This window comes from Malaclemys terrapin, chromosome 2 (assembly GCF_027887155.1).
Source record: "Malaclemys terrapin pileata isolate rMalTer1 chromosome 2, rMalTer1.hap1, whole genome shotgun sequence".
Classification (NCBI taxonomy): domain Eukaryota; kingdom Metazoa; phylum Chordata; order Testudines; family Emydidae; genus Malaclemys; species Malaclemys terrapin.
The window spans coordinates 192,880,444-192,902,651 of NC_071506.1; the positions used below are offsets into that span (position 1 = coordinate 192,880,444).

The 22,208-nt window shown below is 43.6% G+C and overlaps 1 protein-coding gene across 1 annotated transcript in view; it reads left to right on the forward strand.

Annotated features, from left to right (window-relative positions):
- The first annotated feature begins 4,288 nt into the window (after positions 1–4,288).
- Positions 4,289–22,208, forward strand: part of LOC128832717 (cytochrome c oxidase assembly factor 1 homolog) — a 66,152-nt gene continuing 48,232 nt past the window's right edge. The window contains exon 1 of the mRNA XM_054020298.1: positions 4,289–4,395. The gene's annotated coding sequence lies outside the window, so the exon portion shown is untranslated. The remainder of the gene's footprint in view (positions 4,396–22,208) is intronic.

The window sequence follows — 22,208 nt, forward strand, 5'->3', positions numbered from 1 at the left end:
CTGGCCGTGAATGCATCCCAATTCTTCAGGGCAAAGCAAACACTATTGTTTTTAAACCCTGTACTGTAGTTACAAATGTGCACTCACCAAAGTGCCTTCTCCGGCTTCAGGGCCGGGGATCTCGCCTTGGGAGGGTATTGGCTCCAGGGTGATGAAAAGGTCCTGGCTGCTGGGGAGAACGGATTCACCACTTGCCTGCTGTGCATTCTCCTCCTCCTCTTTCTCATCCACAAAATCCTCCTCCCTGGGGGGGGGGGGGGCTGCATGGTCACCTGTGCTGCTGAGTGCTGCTGAGTTCGCCACGCTGACCAAACAGGAAATGAAATTCAAAAGTTCCCGGGGCTTTTCCTGTGTACCTGGCTAGTGCATCAGACTATTCATGGTCATATTCAAAGTGCTGTCCAGAGCAGTCACAAGGGAGCACTCTGGGATAGCTCCTGGAGGCCAATACCATCAATTGGCGTCCGCACTACCCCAAATTTAACCCAGCAAGGTCGATTTTAGTACTACTCCCCTCATCGGGGAGAAGTACAGAAGTCGATTTTAAGAGCTCTTTAGGTCGACAGAACGGGGTTGGTTGTGTGGACGCATTCATTTTTAAATCGACCTAACGCAGCTAAATTCGACCTACCCCCGTAGTGTAGACCAGGCCAAAGAGTTTCCAATACGATGGATTATCTCCAGCTCTTTCTAGCCCTCATGCATTTTTCATTGTTTTCTATCTCATCAGTTTGTCATTTTTCTTGTTCTCCTGGCTTTCTTTTTCTTCTCCTCCCACTCATTGTTCCCTTTCCTTTTTCCTCAAGCCCTGAGGGTGTTGCAAGTCCTTGCAAGCTTCAGGTGTGTTAATCAACTCTCTGGCAGTAACTAGTGACCCTTTCATTCCGTGATACCTTTTGTCTGCAACAACAGAGTAGTATTGTAAAAAGCTGTGATCACTATTGAAGTGATTAGGATTTGATTAAGTATCAGGGGGTAACCGTGTTAGTCTGTATCTACAAAAACAACAAGGAGTCTGGTGGCACCTTAAAGACTAACAGATTTATTTGGGCATAAGCTTTCGTGAGTAAAAACCTCACTTCTTCGGATGCATCCGAAGAAGTGAGGTTTTTACTCACGAAAGCTTATGCCCAAATAAATCTGTTAGTCTTTAAGGTGCCACCAGACTCCTTGTTGTTTTTGTAGGATTTGATTGACACCTGCAATCCTTGCAGGGCCTGCAGTTTAGATTACAGCTATTAGAGGCCTCTCAATGGAGAAGACTTGTCATCATGTCCTAGAGATGTCAACAAGCTGTCAAATACAGGTACCTTTAAACTAAATAGAACACCACACCAGAAACAGAAGTTACAACTGAAATATATAACAAGAATTCAGCAACCAGCTATATGAGGAAAGAAAGTGGCTCTGTAAGAAGGGTTTAAAAATACTTGAATCACTTAGTAAACAGCCCAGTGGCAATTATGTGACAAAGATCTAAAACTGCATGATGCAATAAGTAGTAGCAAGGGAGGATGCTTGCTTACTTCAGAAAAATAAAGCTTATTGCAACCTCAGATTTATGATTTCACAATCCTCCTCTGCAGTAACTAGAACACCACAGTCTAAATTCTGATCAGTTATACAAACTGTAAGTTGCTTCAAAGTTACAGTGGTGAAACAGATGAAGATAAATTTGGATTTAAAATATGGATGGGCAAAGGGTAGAGATAAATAAGGCCCCATTCCTACAGACATTTTTGCACCTGCTTAACTTGACTATTGTAAACAGTCTTATTGACTTCAAACATTCACAGTTGTAAAGTTAAGTACTGTCGGTGTATAAATGTGTGCGAGATCAGCACCTAATATTGGATCTGAACCTTCATTTGAAAATTAATGGTCTTTTTGGAGATTTGAAAAAGTTTGGAGATCTTTTGTTAAAAAAAAGTTTCCCTTTGTAACAGGGTCATTAGTTCCTAAGTGCCCCCTTGTGGCCTGGGTTACTCTGCAGCACCCTGCCTCACTTTCCATTTCTGCTCAGGGCCCCTTAAAAAGCCCACACAGTCTAGATATTCGAAACATTCCCTTCTGGGGTCCAATATATGAAATCCTGAACATCCCTGTCTCAATAAGGGGCCAGATCTTCCCCCCTGAGAGTCTGTCTCCTTCCTTGGTGCTTCTCACAACTTAAGGAGCCAAGCTAATTGTTTCACAGGTGGGGTGGTGGTTCTATCTCCTCCTATTTCTGTGATGTTCCCATTTTGCATGTTTCTGCATTTTGGGGTTCTGGCCAGGAAAAGTAACAAAATACCATGTAAATGCCTGTTCTCAGGAGTTTTTGAGATCTGTTTAGGCTTAGGAAGTTCTAATGCTTTTAAAATACTTGTCTGAACTGAATTGGACATAAGTTTAAAATGCTTTCTTTGAAATGAAGGATTGTTGTACGTACTCAGTTACTTTTTTTATATGAGTGTAATATATTTTACTGTAACTATTTTGCATAAAGACCAGAACCAGCCACTAGTACAAAATATAGCTACCCACTTATTTAAGGGCCTATAAGCACCTCCTCTGTTGGTTTCCAGTTGATTTCCAGATGTAGTTCAATATATTCATTTTAATCTATGAAGCCCTATGTTTTTGGGATTTGGCTACTTAAAAATGGTATCTCCTTTTATGTGCCACCATGACAGCAGATATTAATGAGGGCTCCTTGATGGACCTTAGAATTGGACATCCAGAGGCTGGTAGTTGTCATGATATATGGAATCACAGTTTGGTTAAACAGGAGGCGGTTATTAAAGCCATAACTGGAACTCAAGCTGTGCGTTTGTCTTTGTCTCCCTTGTCTTGTTTAGCAGAGATTAAATCCTGTCTGGAAGTCTTTATTTGCTCATAGAGACATGCAGTTCCCCACAGCCCAGATCCACTTAAGTGTTGTGACACTCTGTGTCGCAACGCCGATCTAGAAAATCACAGGAACAATGTCATCCACAAAGCCTAAGTTAGGTGTCTAGGCTCCCTCTATGATGGATGGGGAGAGATAGGCACCTTAAAATGAGATCCACAAAAGCCAGCACCTAGACAAGGAGCTGCCCAAGCTAGCCAGTGGGAAATGCCAATGAGAAGGGTGTGCCCTGTTCCCTAAGCCCAGCCCCCTCACAGAGCTGGGCACCTAAGTCCAGGCTGCCTCCTTTTGCCTGTGATTCACAAGCAGGAATCCCTTTCCTGGAGTCAGCTGGTTTAAGTGCCTAAGTTATTTCTTATGGGAAGGCATGAAGCCCACCTCTCTACTGTAGCTGACCTAGGGGCTGACCCCTCAGAAACCACTGTATTATAATGTATATCTAACCCTGCAAGATCAATAGATTAGGCTACATAACCTATACATCTCCTTGCTTTTGGAGCTGATGGAAGGAAAAGAGAATAAGCAGGAACCCAGTATCGCTACATATATTATGTGATCTCAGTTTCCACCTATTGTCAATTTTTCTTCACTTGTCAAATTTCAGTTTTTAAAAAGATAGGTTAAAAGTTTAAAAGTCCCAACAGAAATATGGGAAGATACAAAGCCCCGAATTGGTTAACTTTCCAAAATTAATTCTTCTGACTACAGGGTTTTTAATTGCAACAGATTGGGGGTTCCTATGTACACTGAACTCTGTCCAGAAATTCCAAAAATATGTTGAATATCTCAGCCATGAAAAACTAACCCAATAAAACCCATACCATAAATGCACTGTTATGGAATCTAGTCACCATGTACTGTGTCTGTTCTCTCACGCTGTGGCAATAATTTGACTGAGGGGGAGTTCAAAAACACAGGAGGAGATTGCTTCAAAAGAGACATTTACTTACACAGCACAATCCTCTTCCCTCCTCCCCAAGGAGAGAGAGCCTGCAACGCATACAGCAAAATCCTCCTGTCTTCTAGCTCATACCTAAAGATGGGGAACAGACTGACATACGTATACCAAAATCTCATACCATCCCCAGAGCAGACACTATAACGTACATGTGTGTGTGTGTGTGTGTGTGTGGAATCCCACCTTCAGTCCCAGAGGGGACACAAAAAATTCCCATCTCCTGCCTAGAATGGAGAGGAGCTGTGACTAAGCAAAGCCCCTTCGCCCTCCACGTGGAGTCTTAAAAGTTCACCCCCTCCCCCATGACTGCTGACTCTCCTTCCCCAGCAGCTAGAGGCTGGGTGAGAAGCAGCAGCAGGCGGTTCTATACAGCGGCTCCCTTGCCAGGCGGAGTCCTGCAGGTGGCAGTGCCCCAAGCCTGTGCATCCTGCAGCTGAGCCCTACCAATAAAGTTATTGTTTATGCTGCCCGGTTACAATATGGCGGCTCCCATGGAGAGAGCGTGAATCTCTCCTGCCTGCTTCGGGTTCCTGCTGCAAGCGTCTCTGTAAGTCCCCGGTGACACAGCATCTGAGGCACGCGAGTGCACGAGGGGCTCTTTCTTATAGGGCGGTACAAGGAGTCAGCAGCTCCCCTGGCTCGGACTCCTTAGTGGAGTGGGTCTTGCTCAGTCGCCATGCTGGTCGCTCGCATATATAAAGGGAGGAAGCGGCTTGGGCGGGGAGGTTTGGCTTGAGTGTGGTGTATTTATTTTAAAACAGGTTGTATTAGTGAGTCTGGAGGTAGCCCAGAGCGGCTGCTGACCAAGACTCTAGTTTGATGGGAAGAATAGAGATTCACACACACACAGGTTGCTGTGTCCCAGGTTGTGGGGACAATTTGAACGAGGGCAGGTCTGGACAAATGAGTAAATCTCTTTCTGAGACACAGCCAGATCTTTGTCCCCCCACTGGGAGAGGGATTCGCTCTGTCAAAAGGAGGGAGGCTCTCCTCCCAAATGTGTGAGACCTGGCACTTCTCTGTTGGGGATTAATGCAACGTCTTTCTTTCCAAGGAATTGGGGAGACCGTTGTGCATAGCACTTTTCACTCGCTAGAAATCTCCCTCATTCAGATTGCCCTGGCGCTTTAAGACCAGCATTAGGTGTGTACAATTATGTGACAGGCTGAACTCCGTGCTCACTTTCATTACCCCCACCCCCAATGCATTATATTGATTCTTTCCCTATCATTTAATTATGTTTTAAATTTAAATATTGAGAAAATTTTAATTAAAAGTTGTGGTGTTTACCTGTGCTCATGCTGCTTTTTAGTTTGGCTCATACTAGTAAACGCTGAAATTTAAAAAGGAAAGTGAAAGGCATTTAAGGGTTTGCAGTACATAGTGTGAATGGGAAGTGTGTTGTTTTCCTAAATAGAGATTTGTCTGTTGCAATAAGTGGAAAACGTTGGCATCATTCAAGAGAAATTAGGTTTTTTATAAAAAGGGGATTATTAAAAAAAGATGAATTGTAAATTGTGTATCAAATTGTATCAAAATAAAAAACTTAATTGTAATAGAAGAGGCCTGCATGCTAGAGTAGCAATTAGTCTAGCACAGGGGTTGGCAACCCTTTCAGAAGTGGTGTGCCCAGTCTTCATTTATTCACTTTAATTTAAGGTTTCGCGTGCTGGTAATACATTTTAACGTTTTTTAGAAAGTCTTTCTATAAGTCTATATTATATAACTAAACTATTGTTGTATGTAAAGTAAACAAGGTTTTCAAAATGTTTAAGAAGCTTCATTTAAAATTAAATTAAAATGCTGATTTTACACAGCCCGTTGCCAGCCTGGGGTTCTGTTCACCTAGGCGGGCTGAGTGGGGCCTGCGATTGGGACGCTGGCTGGCAAGGGGCCGGCAGCCGGGACCCCAGACCCAGGGCCGGCTCCACTCCAGGCACCAGCTTGGCAAGCAGATGCTTGAGGCGGCCACTTCGGAGAGGGGCGGCAGGTCCAGCTATTTAGCGGCAATTCGGTGGATGGTCCCTCACTCCCGCTCGGAGCGAAGGACCTTCCGCCGAATTGCTTCCGCAGATCGCGATCGCTCTTTTTTTTTTTTTTTGGCTGCCTGGGGTGGTCAAAACCCTGGAACCGGCCCTGCCCAGACCTGGGGGGGGGGGGGGTTCAGGGGTCAGAGCAGAAGGCTGGGGTGTGTGGGGGAGTTTAGGCTCAGGGCAGAGGGCTGGGGGTGTGTGGAGGTGCAGGACAGAAGGCTGTGTGTGTGTAGGGGTTCAGGGAAGAGGGCAGTGGAGGTGTGGGGGGGTTCAGGGGTCAGGGCAGAAGGCTGGGGTATGTGGGGGGTGTAGGGCAGAAGGCTGGGTATGGGGGGGGTTGTGGGGTCAGGGCAGAGGGCTGGGGGTGTGGGGGGTGTAGGGCAGAAGGCTGGGTGTGTGGGGGGGTTCAGGGGTCAGGGCAGAGGGCTGGGGGTGTGTGGGGGTACAGGGCAGAAGGCTGGGTGTGTGGGGGGGTCAGGGCAGAGGGGTGTGGGGGTACAGGGCAGAAGGCTGGGTGTGGGGGGGGAGTTCAGGGGTGTGGAGGTGCAGGGCAGAAGGCTGGGTGTGTGTGTGGGGGTCAGGGCAGAGGGCTGGGGTGCTCAGCTTGTGGAGGTGCTCCCAGCCCCCTGCCCTGAGCGGCTTATGGCAGGGGGCTGGAAGGGATATGCCCTATTCCACCCCCCTTCCCCAAGGTCCCATCCCTACCTCTTCTCTGCCTCCTCTATGGAGCATAGAGCACACTGCCGCTTGGCTCTGCTCCGCTCCCCCTCCCCATCCCCCTCGCAAGGGCCATCAGCTGATCGGCGCAAGGAGAGGGAGGGGGGAGGAGGAGGAGGGGCAGGAAAGCACCACACTGGGGGAAGAAGTGGGAGAGGGAGGAAGCTTGGCTGTCGCAGGACCAAGCTTCTGCCTCCTGCCCCCGCAGGGGAGACCAGTGGGTGGAAGGGGGCTGAGTGGGGCTGGGGGCCGGGACCTCGGCAGCGTGCCACTCAAAATCGGCTTGCGTGCCGTAGGTTGCCGACCCCCGGTCTAGCATTTTGAGAGGATAAGGCAGTACAGTAATTCGTTTAAAATAATTCAATGTTAAGGTTCCCAGGACAACCTTAATTTTTTTGTTTAAAATAAACCTTGCCTATGGTGTTGCTTTGTAGAAGGTAACTATTAAGCAAAAAAGCCTATCACACTATGGTCATTTGTTAAATTAAAAATAAACACTCAAGAAACCAAAAATATTGAAGTGGGCATAAAAGTCCAGATTTCATACAACTTTTACACTGTTGTAACTCCACTGATTTTATTGTAATGACTCCTGATTTACACTGGTGTGAATGAAGATTCAGGGTCTTGGAATATATTTTTCTGTTATATTAGTGAAAATTATTTTCTTTCTGAAAATTTCCAGTGAAAAATGGGGAGAATGACTGTTTAATTTGATCCATCTCATTATAAACCCCAGTGTGACCACTAAAGGGGGATTTCTACTGCCAATCCCAAACTGACTATTTTTTTGCTGCAAGTTTAATCTTTTAAAGCCTGTTATACATCATATGTAAGCTACTACAATGCCCATGCTTAGGTGCAAGGGATTCCTTCCTTCCTTCCTAACCTATTGAGTCTTCCGTTTTGCTTGCCTTTTCTTTCTCTCACTGTTGCCTCTCCCCATTTTAACTTTAAAAACTCTTAAAAGCAAAGCTATTTTTTCACTTCACGCATGGTGCCTCAAAAACATGAAAACCTCCTGTATTTTTCTCTTATGTACATAATAAGACAAAAGTTCCCATTGGTTAGCTTCTTATACTTTGCTTTTTCTTGTTTACTGTGTATATTGCTTGTTCAACTATCACATTATGCTATTTTTCTAGTGTTTTTTTTGATAACTGCTAATTTCAGATTTTAAAAGCTGTCACATTACATTACATTAACAACTTAAATTGTTGCATTTATTTCCTAACTGAAAATCCTCTTGAGATAGATGTGTATATATAGATGGAGGTGAAAAGGTTAGAGGAACTTAATAAATTTCATTTTTTTGGTTAGACAAACTCTTTTTTGGAATATTGTGTATTAAAAAAAATAAATGTGGAAGATGGAGATAAGAAGCTTTCAGGATTAGAAGCAAAATAAAACCCTTCATCAGTATTTTATAGCTTTTTCTAATTTCCTGTTGCAGTGCTGGAGTTGCTCAAGGAGGTTGCATGGGTAATTACTGTATGTATTATTTCATAATTCATATCCCTCTCTAGAAGCTGAACATGTCATTTTAACAGAGTAGTCCACCATTTATATTAAATAAGTCTGTGATTTAATGTAGGAATGTCAGTTAGACTGGCCTAGAAATAAATTTTAGCAGCAGCCTTCAGGAGTCCATGGTAATCGTCCAGTGAATGACAAAAGGAAAGATGTACAAACATGAAAATAACATTTGTAATTGTAAAAATAAAAAAGCCCACAACCGAAACAAAACCTCATTATCAGAGGAGCAAATATTAAATCGTCTATGGCAGGAGTTCTCAACCTTTTTCTTTCTGAGGGCTCCCCACCCCATGCTATAAAAAACTCCATGGCCCAGCTGTGCCACAACAATTGTTTTTCTGCATATAAAAGCCAGGGCCAGTGTTAGGGGATAGCAAGAGGGCAATTGCCCGGGGCCCCACACCACAGAGGCCACTGTGAAGCTAAGTTGCTCAGGCTTTGTCTTCAGCCCCAAGTGCTGGGGCTTGGTACCTCAAGCTGCAGTGCCATGCAGCAGGACTTTGGCTTTCTGCCTTGGGCCCTAGTGAGTCTAATGCTTGGCCAACCCCCTGAAATCTGCTCATGGCCCCCGACCCCTGGTTGAGAACCATTGATCTATGGTACATCTAAAAAGAGTATTCCTATTATTTGTTGAAAATTGTGGCATGTATAGTCAATTTACTAGCCTGTTTTCAAGACACATTTTCTGTACAGGTTATTGTAGCAATAGGAGGGCAGGGCAAATTAGTCCAAAAAGATTTCTGTGAATATTTGAAATTTTAAATAGATCATTGCAACATTGTTCCTGCCTCATATGTTCGCTTTTCACAAACTTCCAGGTGATAAAGTTCTACTGGCCTGAATGTTCTTGTAAAGGTGTTTTTCAAAACAATAGGACAAATGCTGTCCTACCTCTTAAGAGAGACAGCATAGAAAGCACAGGGCCAGGAGGAAACAGTGGCTTTACATTTGCACCCCCCCAATTCTGGCCTCCCACATAACGTAGAGCAGCCCTGAGGTCTGATAATTGCAGCATTATTTGGTGCCTGTTTTCTCTGCAGTTAACTTGATTGTTGTCCCTAATTCGAGACCCTTGAGTACACTGATTCCCTTAACTCAAGGTGGCTGGCTGGTTGAGGTGTATAGGCTATAAATAAGGCTAAGATTTTGTCATGGTTATTTTTAGTAAAAGTCACGGACAGGTCACGGGCAATAAACAAAAAGTCACGGAAGCCGTGACTTGTCTGTGACTTTTGCAGCTGCAGCTCAATGGTTCCCCTCTGCCTGCGGCAGGTGTGTGTGTGTGGGGGGGGGGGGGGGAGGGGAGAGTGGGGGGGAAGTCCTCCTCCCATGGCATCTGAGAGCTGCAGGGTGACCATATTTCCCAAAGAGAAAATGGGACACCCCTAGCCGTTCACCCAAGGCACCACCCCAGGAGGCTGTCGCCCGTCACTGAAACCTTGCAGAGGGCCCTGCTGACTGCCAGCTCCAGTCTCTCTGCCCCTGGGGCTGAAGCAGAGAATGTCATGGAGGTCTCTGTAAGTCAAGGATTCTGTGACTTCCATGACCTCTGTGACACAAATGTACCTTAGTTATAAAGTTCAAGTTATGCCTGTATCAGCTGCTAACTCAATCAATATATGTAGCTCGAGTGTTATTTCAGAGTGTGGCTGTTGGCACTTGAGCTAGGCTAACTCAAGAGGAGTAACTCGAGTGTAGATAATTCTAGTTAACTCTGCAGCGAAGACAAACCCTCAGAGTAACTCTTAAGATTGCTTTAATATATGGCAGCTTTCCCTTTGCTGCATCCTGGAATCTCTTCTAGTGCTCAGCATTACACCTTGATCTTACCCTGATTTGTCTTCAGCCCTGCATGCAGTATACCCCCTATACCAAGGGCTATATTTGCTCTAAATTGCTCCTGTGCCAAGGGAACTTTTTCTGAGTCTGTAGGGGCCTGTTTAGTCTGCCCGAGTGGCATAGAAGAGCTCAGGTCAGAATCCCTTAGCCTGTTGTGAATACGGTATCCAGAAATGCTTGCAGGTTCTTCCAGTTGGGGAACAAAAATATGATGTGACTTATATAACCAATCTCAACTAGTAACCACACCTGCAATAAACTGTTTCATGAGCAAGCTATAGTTTTAGAAGTGTGCATAGTTTTGAATAACCAGTACATTCAAGGAAATAGTGAGCTGTTCATAGACTGACTACAATAAGAAAGAGGTTGAATTATTTTATCAGTTTATTTACTCGGCCCTAGTCATTATTTCATTCTGATCAGACTTGTGAATACTTGCTTGTTAGAGGTGTAAACTGGCAGCATTTCATTTTTGAGGCCTGTGTGTTGTTTGAAATTGGTTTAGAAAATAGTTTCTGAGGAGTGGCTTTTCTCTTGGCAAATTCTCTGTCCTCTGTGCTCACGTATGTAACTTTACTAATACAGATAAGCTTAGACTAAATTGGTGTTACATTATCTTAATTTATTTTCCACTGTGAGCAAATTGTAGCATTGTTGCCTGTTTGCACCATGAGCTTTAGATTTTATTCTTTGTTTCTGGAATGTATCCTATTTTTAGAACTACTTTGACTGCATGATAGAGGACACTGATTTTATATTAATGTTATGTGTTTCTGTTACATATTCTGTATAATATAAACACAATCTGGTTTCTTTATAAAAGGGGTCAACTATTGGATTTTTGGTCTCAAACGCCATAATTTATTATTATTGCCTGCAATGTGCTAGATGCTGTACAAACATTAAGGTACAGTCCCAGCCTCTGGCACTCATTGGTAAAATGACTTCATAGTAATTTACAGTTGCCACTATATGTTGTCTTTTCAGACTGATTGCTTCTGGCATTTATCTTTATGTGGTTACTGTTACTGTACTACAGAAACAAATACTTTATCTGGCTATAATCAGGTATGCCATGAGGTGCTCAGCTGTCCTAATGATAACAGCCCAAGAAAATGGATAGACAGACAGGAGGTTGAAACATTTGAGGCTTTTTCTGCTTTGCAGAACAGTTTTGTAAGCTCCTCCCAGTAGTTTCTAATCTCTGAGTCTGGGCATCCTCCATGTCCCCTCGTACCACCCCGGCACCCCGCAGCAGTAGCAGTCATCCCTCCTTTTTCTGTCCATCTACATTCCCCTATCTTCCCCCTACACTTTTTTTTTAAAACTCTCTATTTTGCCCACTCACCAGAAGCCGATAGACCCCTTGTATGCTCTTGTTGCTGAGCACCATGGAGATAGGAAAAAAAGCAGGCTAAGGCTGGGTCTACACTACCCGCTTGAATCGGCGGGTAGAAATCGACCTCTCGGGGATCGATTTATCGCGTCCCGTTGGGGCGCGACAATCGATCCCCGAATCGACGCTCTTACTCCACCAGCAGAGGTGGGAGTAAGCGCCGTCGACAGGAAGCCGCAGAGGTCGATTTTGCCGCCGTCCCTACAGCGGGGTAACGGCTGCGATACGTCGAATTCAGCTACGCTATTCACGTAGCTGAATTTGCGTATCTTAAATCAACCCCCCCCCCCCCCCCCCGTAGTGTAGATGTAGCCTAAGGCAGTAGGCTGCTGCCTAATCCTGTATTACATCCATATCAGTCTACGTTTAGGACCACTATTGGAGCAGGGAGGGGCTTTCAAAGGGTTGCCTGCTGCTTTACTTTCAGTCTCTGAAGTATATATGCAGTAAGGGGTGAGGTAAAGCTGAGGCCAGGTAGATTCCTCCCTATTGTTACACACCTTGCAGAACTGTCTGGCACACCCACACTCAGGAGAAAATATCTCCCAGGAGCTGAAACACTGCGCTAAGCCAGCTGGAATGTCACGGTGTTAGTGTAGACATAATTGTTTTACTGGCAGTTTAGGAATAGTGTCAGTCATAATGTTTAAAAAGGGTAAATAGAATCACCCAAGTAACCATAGGCCAGTTAGCCTGACCTCAGTCCTGAGCAAATCCTGGTTAGGCTGATATGGGATGAAATGAGTAAAGAATAAAAGGATGGCAGCATAATTAATGCCAATCAACATAGTATAATGGATAGTAGGTCTTGTCAAACAAACTTGATAGTTTTTTGATGAGATCACAAATATAGTAGATAAAGGTAACTTTATAGATATATCAGAGGGGTAGCTATGTTAGTCTGGATCTGTAAAAAGCAACAGAGAGTCCTGTGGCACCTTTAAGACTAACAGATGTATTGGAGCATAAGCTTTCGTGGGTGAATACCCACTTCGTCAGACGCAGTATTCACCCACAAAGCTTATGCTCCAATACATCTGTTAGTCTTAAAGGTGCCACAGGACTCTCTGTTGCTTTTTATAGATATAGTAGATATAATAAACTTCTGTACGGCATTTGACTTAGTTCCTATCTTCCTTGCGGGGTTCGATCTAGTAGGCATGCTCAGAACTTAGTCCTACTTCTTGTTCAGCCAGTCGCTCAGACAAACAAGTTTGTTTACACTTACAGGAAATAATGCTGCCCGCTTATTTACAGTGTCACCTGAAAGTGAAAACAGGTGTTTCCCATGGCACCTTTGTAGCCGGCGGTACAAGGTATTTATGTGTCATATATGCTAAACATTTGTATGCCCCTTCATGGTTTGACCACCATTCCAGAGAACATGTTGAACAAGAGGTAGGACTGAGTTGACTTGTAGTTTTACATTGTTTTGTTTCTGAGTGCTGTTATGTAAAAAAAAAGTCTACATTTGTAAATTGCACTTTCACTATTAAGAGATTGCACTATGGTACTTGTATGAGGTGGATTGAAAAATACTATTTCTTTTGTTTGTTTTTTACAGTGCAAATATTTGTAATCAAAATAAATATAAAGTGAGCACTGTACACTTTGTATTCTGTGTTGTAATTGAAATCAATATATTTGAAAATGTAGAAAACACCCAAAAATATTTAAATAAATAGTATTCTGTTGTTTAACAGTGTGATTAAAACTGCGATTAATTGTGATTTATTTTTTTATCTCGTGATTAATCGTGATTAATTTTTCTTAATCGTTTAACAGCCCTAGTCTGAAGTGAAGTAGGATGAAATTCAGTAAAGACAAATGCAAAGTACTCCACTTAGGAAGGAACAATCAGTTGCACACATACAAAATGGGAAATGACTGCCTAGGAAGGAGTACGGCAGAAAGGGATCTGGGGGTCATAGTGGATCACAAGCTAAATATGAGTCAACAGTGTAACACAGTTGCAAAAAAAGCAAACATCATTCTGGGATGTATTAGCAGGAGTGTTGTAAACAAGACACAAGAAGTAATTCTTCTGCTCTATTCTGTGCTGATTAGGCCTCAACTGGAGTATTGTGTCCAGTTCTGGATGCCACATTTCAGGAAAGATGTGGACAAATTTGAGAAAATCCAGAGAAGAGCAACAAAAATGATTAAAGATTTAGAAAACATGACCTATGAGAGATGATTGAAAAAAATGGGTTTGTTTAATCTGGAGGAGAGCAGACTGAGGCCTTGGCTACACTTGGGGATTAACAGCACTGCTGCGGCAGTGCTGTGAAGCGCAACTGTAGTCGCGCCGCCAGCGATGAGAGAGCTCTCTCGCAGCGCTGCAAGTACTCCACCTCTCTGAGGGGAATAGCTTGCAGCGCTGCGAGCGAGCGTCCAGGGCTGCAGGCGCTGATTACACTGGCGCTTTACAGCGCTGCACTTGCTGCGCTCGGGGGGGGGGGGGGGGGGAGTGCGTTTTCTATAGTTCAGCTTGCCTGGTTGCTAAGTTAGATTGGAATGCCCAAGGGGACCATCTGTGACTCCATGGTATGATTGTTATAGTGCTTTAGGAGTACACACTTGCTACTGGGTTGGTGAAACCTAATTATAGACTATACAACCAGTTTGGGGTTTCTGCCCTGCTTTTTGACAGTCTGCCCTGACATTGGCACTTAGGATTGTGAGTCACTCCTGACAACGTGACAATGTTTATAGTGAAAACAAGAATGTTTATTTAGCAAAGAACAAGTAGGATGAATGGAAACAAAGGGTTTCATATAAAATAAAATCATAACATTCCTTCTAAAGCTTAAACTAACAAGATGCCCTTTTGTCTGCTAAGGTGCTGCTGCCCCCAAATCCTTTTCACAGTGTTTTGCAACCAGGATGGCTGAGACCCTCCTTCCCTCAGATCAAGCCTGCTGGCAACTTGTCTACCCAGATGAAGGATGTCAGGGCATCTTTTTACACCCCTAGATATATTAAACAAGTCCTTTGTTCTTTGCCTGTAAACAGACTCCCCCTTGTTCCCTCCCCCCATGCTGTTCACCTCTTCCTGTTCATTTCATCTCTAGAAGTCCCTGCAATCTCTTCATTAGCGTTTGACTCAGTAGGCAGCTAGACTCTCATTGCAAGACATACAATGGTCAGCCAGGGAGATAAGAATCTCCCATCTCCTGTCTAGTGGAACCAGTCCTAAGGCATGTCACCTCTAGGTGACCTGCCTTTTACTACCAGGCCCTGAGAACATAATTTTCAATATATACATACCTATCTCCTTAGGTATTATCCACACAAACATTTCACAAAGAGAACAATGGCCAGACTTTCAGTAGAAAGCTTGCATGAGGCACTCTGGTGAACTAGAATGTAAATACCTGACCCAGAGGATCCCTGTAACCCTTTGCATCCCTGTGCTCTTTGCTGGTTGGCTTCAAGAGGTCTTTGAGAGACAGTAAAGTATCCTGTTTTTTGGCAGCAGCCAAAAAAAAAAAAAAAATGATGCTCCAGAGGAAGGCAAAACGCCCTCTCCCTAATCCGGTTGCCTACAATACACTTGTTGATGGGAGAAATAAGGTTTCTCCATGATCCTTGTAGTGACCAACTTATAAAACTTGACTTATGAGATTTGACTGCATCTCTAATACTTAAGGCAGAGTCAATTTTACATTTTATCGTGCATGGTGATGAGTTATATGTATGGATGCAATAGTAAAGACAAAAATGGATGCATGGTTCTTTGGCTAGGAGTTCCATGGTCTAATTCAATCAAACCAACAAGTCTGCATTGTTTTTTGTGTTTGGCAGCATCTAGCACATCAGTGTTCCACGGCTGGAAACATCCATTGCAATAGCATTTAAAAAAAAAATGTGGTGGTTTAAGTTTTTTTGGGTTTTTAAAAAAAGACTAGGAAAAATTAGGCTATTGGTGTAAAGAGACATAGTCAAACCTGGTGGATCCAAATTGTAACCATCCACTGTGTTTTAGATCAAATTAACCAAGCAGTCGCTGAGGCCAAGGACTGAGCACGATTCAAAAAAGAGATTGGACATTAATATGAATATCAAGAATATACAGAGTTACAATTATTGCTGATTGATAAATTCTGGAAAGGATATTAAACCTCATGTCTCAGGGCTTACGCCACTCTAAATATTAGCGATGAAGATGGGACTTAATGGCGGGGGGGGAGAGTGTCTGCTGCAGGTTTCTTACGCCTTCCTCTGAAGCTGCCCATTGTCAAGAGGCCAGGATACTGGACGGATCTGGTCTGATCCAATATGGCAATGCATGTGTGCCTATGAAAGTTAAGGGGCTGTATGTCATTCTTCCCTTTTCTTTGTCCAGCTCTCCAAATACAACCCACCCCATTATCAGTACACACATGGAAAATAAAGAGGTGGTGCAAGTTAGACACCTTTCTGGTCCAGCTTCTTTACCCTAATGACACAGACTTGCTGGCTTGTAATGGAATTTAGGCTGGTGTAACTTACATGCTGAAGAGCAAAAACAGAGTAAAAATTGCTTTTCTTGTTACATTGTCTCATGCCAGCTAGTGTTCCCTTCAGGTACACCTTCACTGCAATAGAAACCTCGTGGCACAGCTGCAGCTGGCCTGGGTCAGATGACCCAGGCTTGAGGGGCTAAAAATTCTCTGTAGACCTTCGAGTGTGGGCTGGAGCCTGAGCCCTGGGGTCTTGCAAGGGTAGAGAGTCCAAGAGCTTTGCTCCAGACCAAGCCTGAACATCTACACAGCAATTTGTCAGCCTTGGAGCCTGAGCCCAAGTCACCTGACCCGGGCCAGCTGCAGGTTTTTTTATCCCCATGTAGACGTACCCTTAGACTCACTCAGGTGCTGTGACCCAAATTCACATGTAATGGGAAAGGGGTGGGGGAAGTGTGAACGCACATTGGTAACTATGTATAAATGAGTGACTAAATCTAAGGGGGTATGAGTATGTATACGTTACACAAGCAGATCACAGTGAACTTTTAGACTAGCCTCTGAATTTGATCCTTACTTCTCACAACAATAGAGCAAAGAGTGAAAAACTGTTCTGTTTTGGGTGGGTTTTTTTGGGTGGGGGGAGGGGGCGAGATAAGTTTTATTCTCAGTAAAAGGACCCATTGAAATCAGTGGAAATTTGGCTAATAACTTCAATAAGAGCAGGACTGGTCATTGGAGTGTATTCAGTGGGAGCTGAGCGTACTCAGGGCTTGATCCTGCACCTATTCAAGTCAGTGGGATAACTTTCATTGACTTGAATAGCTCAGGACCCAGCCCTCAGTACTTCACAGGATTGGTCACTGTGTGAAAACGTTTGAATGGTGTAGGAAGAGACTTTGTTTAGTAGAGAAGGACTCGAGCTACAATATTTAGGTTTGAATCCAACGCTCTTCTGAAGTTTCGATCTGAAATCCTGGGAGCCACGGACGTCAGTGGCAAAATTCTTATTAACTTCAGTGGAGTGTGGATTTTCACCCATGGGTGCGGTTTTTTAGACCCATCTTTGGCTTTTTTGTTTTTTAAGCTGTTTCAGCTCACACTTTTTTCCTCTTGCATTTTTTTTTTCTATATTGCAGTGGTTCTCAACCAGGATTCTGGGGCCCCCTGGAGGACTGTGAGCAGATTTCAGGGGGTCCACCGAGCAGGGCCAGCTTTAGACTTGCTGGGGCCTAGGGCATAAAGCCAAAGCCCCACAGCATGGAGCTGAAGCTCAGGGTCCCGAGCCCTGCCACCCAGGGCTGAAGTCGAAGCCTGAGAAACTTAGCTTTGTGGTGCCCCCTATGGTGTGAGGGGCCCTAGATAATTGCCCTGCTTGCTATCCCCTAACACTGGCCCTGGCTTTTATATGCAGAAAAACAGTTGTTGTGGCACAAGTGGGCCGTGCAGCTTTTATAGCATGTTGGGGGGGCCGAGAAAGAAGAAGGTTGAGACCCCCTGATATATTGGATGTAGAAAAACTAAAATGCGGTATATTATAATGGGGTAATCTTTGGACTGATATATAGTTGCTATCAAATAGTTCTCGAAATCTGGTTAAATATGAAACTTCTAGACAAAAACAGTATAAGTGCAAAGTATATTTTTGTGTGTGTGTGTTGAGTAGCGCAGTTAAAAATAAAAAGCAACTTGCCTTATTTTCCTACTTCATCCCCACCCTTGTCTGTTGATCTATTCATATACTTATTGGCAAAGTCCTAGATTATAAAATCTCCGAGGCAGAGATCTTGTCTTTGTGTTCCTTGTTTGTGAAGTGCCTAGCACACTGAATCTTGGCTCCTGATTTAGGTCCTTAGGCATTACAGCAATACAAATAATTATAAGTTTTGATTGTCGGAAGAATGTAGGTGTTCATCTCTAGAAGAGAAATGTGTGTCTGATTTGGAAGGTAGGGCTAGGATTTTTCTTATATAATGTGAAGTTGTATTTTGTGTGTAAATATCTTTTATGGTGCTTGCAATTTTTTTTTTTTTAAATTAGACCTGCAGAGGGAGACAGTTCCCACACTGTTGAAGCTGGACTTATTTTCCTGTTTAAAATAAGGACTTTAAAGATTTTTTTAAAACTCTCATCAAACTAAATGGGGAAGGAGATTCTTCATTCCGTTCCTGTTTTCTGAACAGGGACCACCATAAAACACATGAAACGCCGCAGCACATATGGATTTTCTGTCCTTTAAAGCTGTTGTAAACTGGAAATAAAGTAACAAGGTAGAGGGGGAATAGGGTCAGAGTTCTGCTTATAGATTTAGGCTTCAATCATGTTGTCCTTGCACAGGCAAAAGTCCCACTGACTATAATGGGTAAAACCCCAAGATATCTTCATGTTGCGTCCAAACATGTATATTTTGTTGTAATGTCAATACTTAAATATCATTAGCTCCTGGGAATGCAGTGGTAGCTCAGTATGAAATAATGGGGGCCTGATTCTCCTTTGCTTCTTGAAGTATTAAATCCTGTTAGCAAAACTCCCATAGACTTCAATAGGAGCCACATTTGGCCCTAAAGCAGGAGTAAAATATTGCAGTCAATGGTGTTATGCTACCTACTGCTTCCACCAGTGTAATTCACTGATGATTGGTTACTATTGTACATGCAGTAGTTATAAAGGATGTTTGGGACACCGAATTCAGCTGCATTTTGGGGGAGGAATTCTTGATTAAGGGTTATCAATAAGTATTTTCATTAGAGATACAATTCCCCAATTTCATCCTGGCTTCCCAAAAAACCGATTAGTCTGCTGTTACTATAAATATTCAATTATTTTTGGTGCTTTGCCAATACAAGAAGGGGAATAACAGCTGTTTATTTACATTCCATTTCTGAAGCAATGCAATATTGTGCAGTGTGCTGTATGGCACAATTAAAGGTGTCCCATCAGGAAGAATAGAAAGCTGCTGGGGGGGGGGGGGAAGAGGGGAGCAGAATGACTTAGTAGTGTTAGCGGTTTTACATCTTCAATACACCTGGTGTAGGCTACTGTGGGAGATGGGATATCATGTTAGATGGACTATTGGTCTTTTGCAATATGGTGTTTCCTGGGTTATGTATTTGGAAAGCCTGCTAAAATGTAGTTTGCAATGACTGGTACTTCTAAAATTCCACATCTCTGAGTTCAGTACAGGGAGCACATTGATGTGCTGGCAACAGCAGACAGCTGGGCTCATGTTAGTGTGAATAACTGTGATACTAACTCACACATCTTCAGTCTAGTGTGGATGTATTATAGGTGTATCTGGGGACTTGGTTACTAAAGAATGGGAAAATGTTCCAGCATCATGGTATCCAAAGGATTGTCTTGGGAGGCTGCAACTGGATCAGCAAGTTGGCTTCTTGTTGTGGATGCCTACTGGGGCCTCAATTCTGAAACACAAGCATGTGTTCCAGGCTTTGCATGAGTACATGTCAGCTGTCTAGGTCCAAATGTATTTCCTCCCCCCCACTGATGGATTCAGTATAGATTCCATTAAAACTGCTATGATGTTTTTTGCATGCAATGTATTTGTAGCTGTCTTGGTCCCAGGATATTGGAGAGACACGGTGGGGGAGGCAATATCTTTTATTGGACCAACTTCTGCTGGTGAGAGAGACAAGCTCACCAACAGAAGTTGGTCCAAAAAAAAGATATCTCCCCCACCTTGTCTCTCAGAATGTTTTTGATAGGTGAGCTGAACTCTAGCAGGATGTATATACGTTTTACTAAAAACAGGGGACTTGTTTCCAATTACACATCTACAAATGTCTCAATCCTGCTCCCATGTAAGTCACAGAGTTTTGCTCCTGATTTAAATGGTAGCAGGCTCAAGTACCAAACTAATTACCCCAATGGAATTATCGATTATAAATGTATGTGGTACTAGAATCAGGGGGTAGCCGTGTTAGTCTGTATCTACAAAACCAACAAGGAGTCTGGTGGCACCTTAAAGACTAACAGATTTATTTGGGTATAAGCTTTAGTTAGCTAGTCTTTAAGGTGCCACCAGACTCCTTGTTGTTTTTGTGGTACTAGAAGAATACTTTGTGGGTGAGCAGCTCACTTTGCATTGTGGCTCACTAGCCCTGGTCTGATGGACCTTTTTCCTGAACCCAAACCGTAAGCAGGAAACCCTGCAACACAAGAAGAGTTACATATCAATTGCCACATACATTTACAGACGCTCCCCGGGTTACGCAAACCCGACTTACGCAAATCCGCACTTTGGGAAAAAATTCTGTAAGTTCCGTAAGCTAGTTTTTTTGTGTGTGGTGTTGTGTTTTTTGTTTTTTTGGGGTTTTTTTTTGCGTAAGTTGGGGACTGTCTGTATAGGAAGGCATGAACAAGGACAATCCTGGAGTGAAATCCTGGCCCCAGTGGAGTCAGTGGGATTTTTGCTACTGACTTCAGTAGAGCCAGGATTTCACCTCAGACACTAAAATTTCCTCTTGTCTTGCAGGGGATTTCCTGCACTACAAGGTAGATTCCACTGAAAATTGGAGTTCTGGTTTAAAAATCCTCAGCAAACCAAAACAAATTCTCCCCTCCTGCAGGACAAGTGGGATTCAAATGGATACTTTCCTCAGCCTTAGTCTCCTACCTCTCCTTTCAAATGTGAAATGAAATAAATATCTCTCCAGCAATCTGTGTGAGTAATAGCATCGGCATTGATTTTTACACTGGATTGCTCATATGTACTTGTATAGCATCTTCCATCCGAAAATTAACATATTCTTAATTAATATTTATAGAGTCATGACCCTGTGAGGCAGGTAAGTAATAAGTTGTCTAAGTTTAATATTATTAAGATGAAAGGTGGATGTTCACATACAATACACCCTCTCGGTGCTCTTTGTCCTGTTAGACATTAATATTCTATTTACATTCATTTTCTGCACAGGTCTCTAGAACAGAACTAAATTCCTAATGCACTATAACAGATAGTTACACTAGTAGCAACACTCAACACTTGAATTTTCAAAGCACTATATAAACACTAATTAAACTGTATACGACAACCCTGTGCTGTAGTAAAGTATTGCCCCTCCTTTTAGGTGGTGACACTGAGCCACACAGCGTTAAAACAAGTTATCCAAGGTCACAGAATTAGTCAGCGATAGAGGTGAGTTTAGTATTGAAGACCCGATTGCTAGCCCTGAGTTCAGTTCCCTATAGCAAGGGCTCCCAAACATTTTCATAGCGTGGGCTACATCTTGCTAGTGAGGCCATCTTCCTTCCAGTCCCTCTCTCTGCTTCCTCTCAGATTAATAAGGGGTTGCCAGCTATGGAAGAAGTCCCCTTCACTCTTCCCCACAGCCATTTTCTAGCCACTCTCCAACCTGAGCAGCTCCGAGGGCCTCTTTTCCCAGGCAGGGTCCTTGCTCTGGCCTCCTTTCCTGTAATAAGGCCCACTCCAGTTCTCTCTCCCTCTGTGCCCCATGGCCTAACTTTCCTTGAAGTATCTTGTGGTTTACTGCCAGCAGATCCTTCCGCAGCTCCTTCTCTAGATGTTTGGCTCAGTGGCTCCCAATGGAGGTTGTGGCAGCTGCTGATGTAGTCTGGTGACTGCTGCCATTAGTGGCTGGTGCATACTCAGTAAGCCAAATTCTGACTTCAGTGTGATAGAAACCACTTGCCGGCCAGTATTTGGCCCCGCAGGACCTGAAGTTTACTTTGTTAAAGTTCCCTCATAACCAGAAAGCATAGAAAAGGCATTTCAAGAATATATATAAATAATGACCAAACAGTTCACACATGGCTCAGAGGGCAGGAACGTTCCCTGAAAATCTGGAAAATGCAACACAGTTCAAAGACAGTCCCTGAATCTGAACTCTCCACAGTTTTTGATTGTTTCCATTTGCTAAATTATTGTAATGAACACTGGCCTACTCCTCTGGTTCCATGATCTAGTTGACTGACCGTCCTGGCCCTGGCCAGCAGCCTGAGCAGGTGGGCTGTGTGTTGCAATGTTCTGGGCTGGAGGAAAGGAGTCCTTCCTCTACAAGCAATGGAGCTTAGAGGAGCCAGTCCAGCCTCACAGCTGGAGTAGCCTCCTTGTGATTTGTGTCCTTCTCCTTGAATTGGAGGGGTGAACAGAACCAGTAGCTTCTGCTTTCCATATACCACACAGCAGAACTGCACCTGTTCAGACGCAAGACTTCTCTGTGACTGAGGGGCAAGATTGGCCCTAAACGCTTTCCAAAGGCTACCATGTTGGGTAAATATAGTCAGCTTGAGAGGGTAATATAGTAAGATTATTGGAGGAATCATTAGAAACAGAGTTTAATCATTGATTGGCACTGCTGTAAATTACGGAGTTTTAATAACATTAGCCCATTTATTTTTATTCAGCAGTTATGGC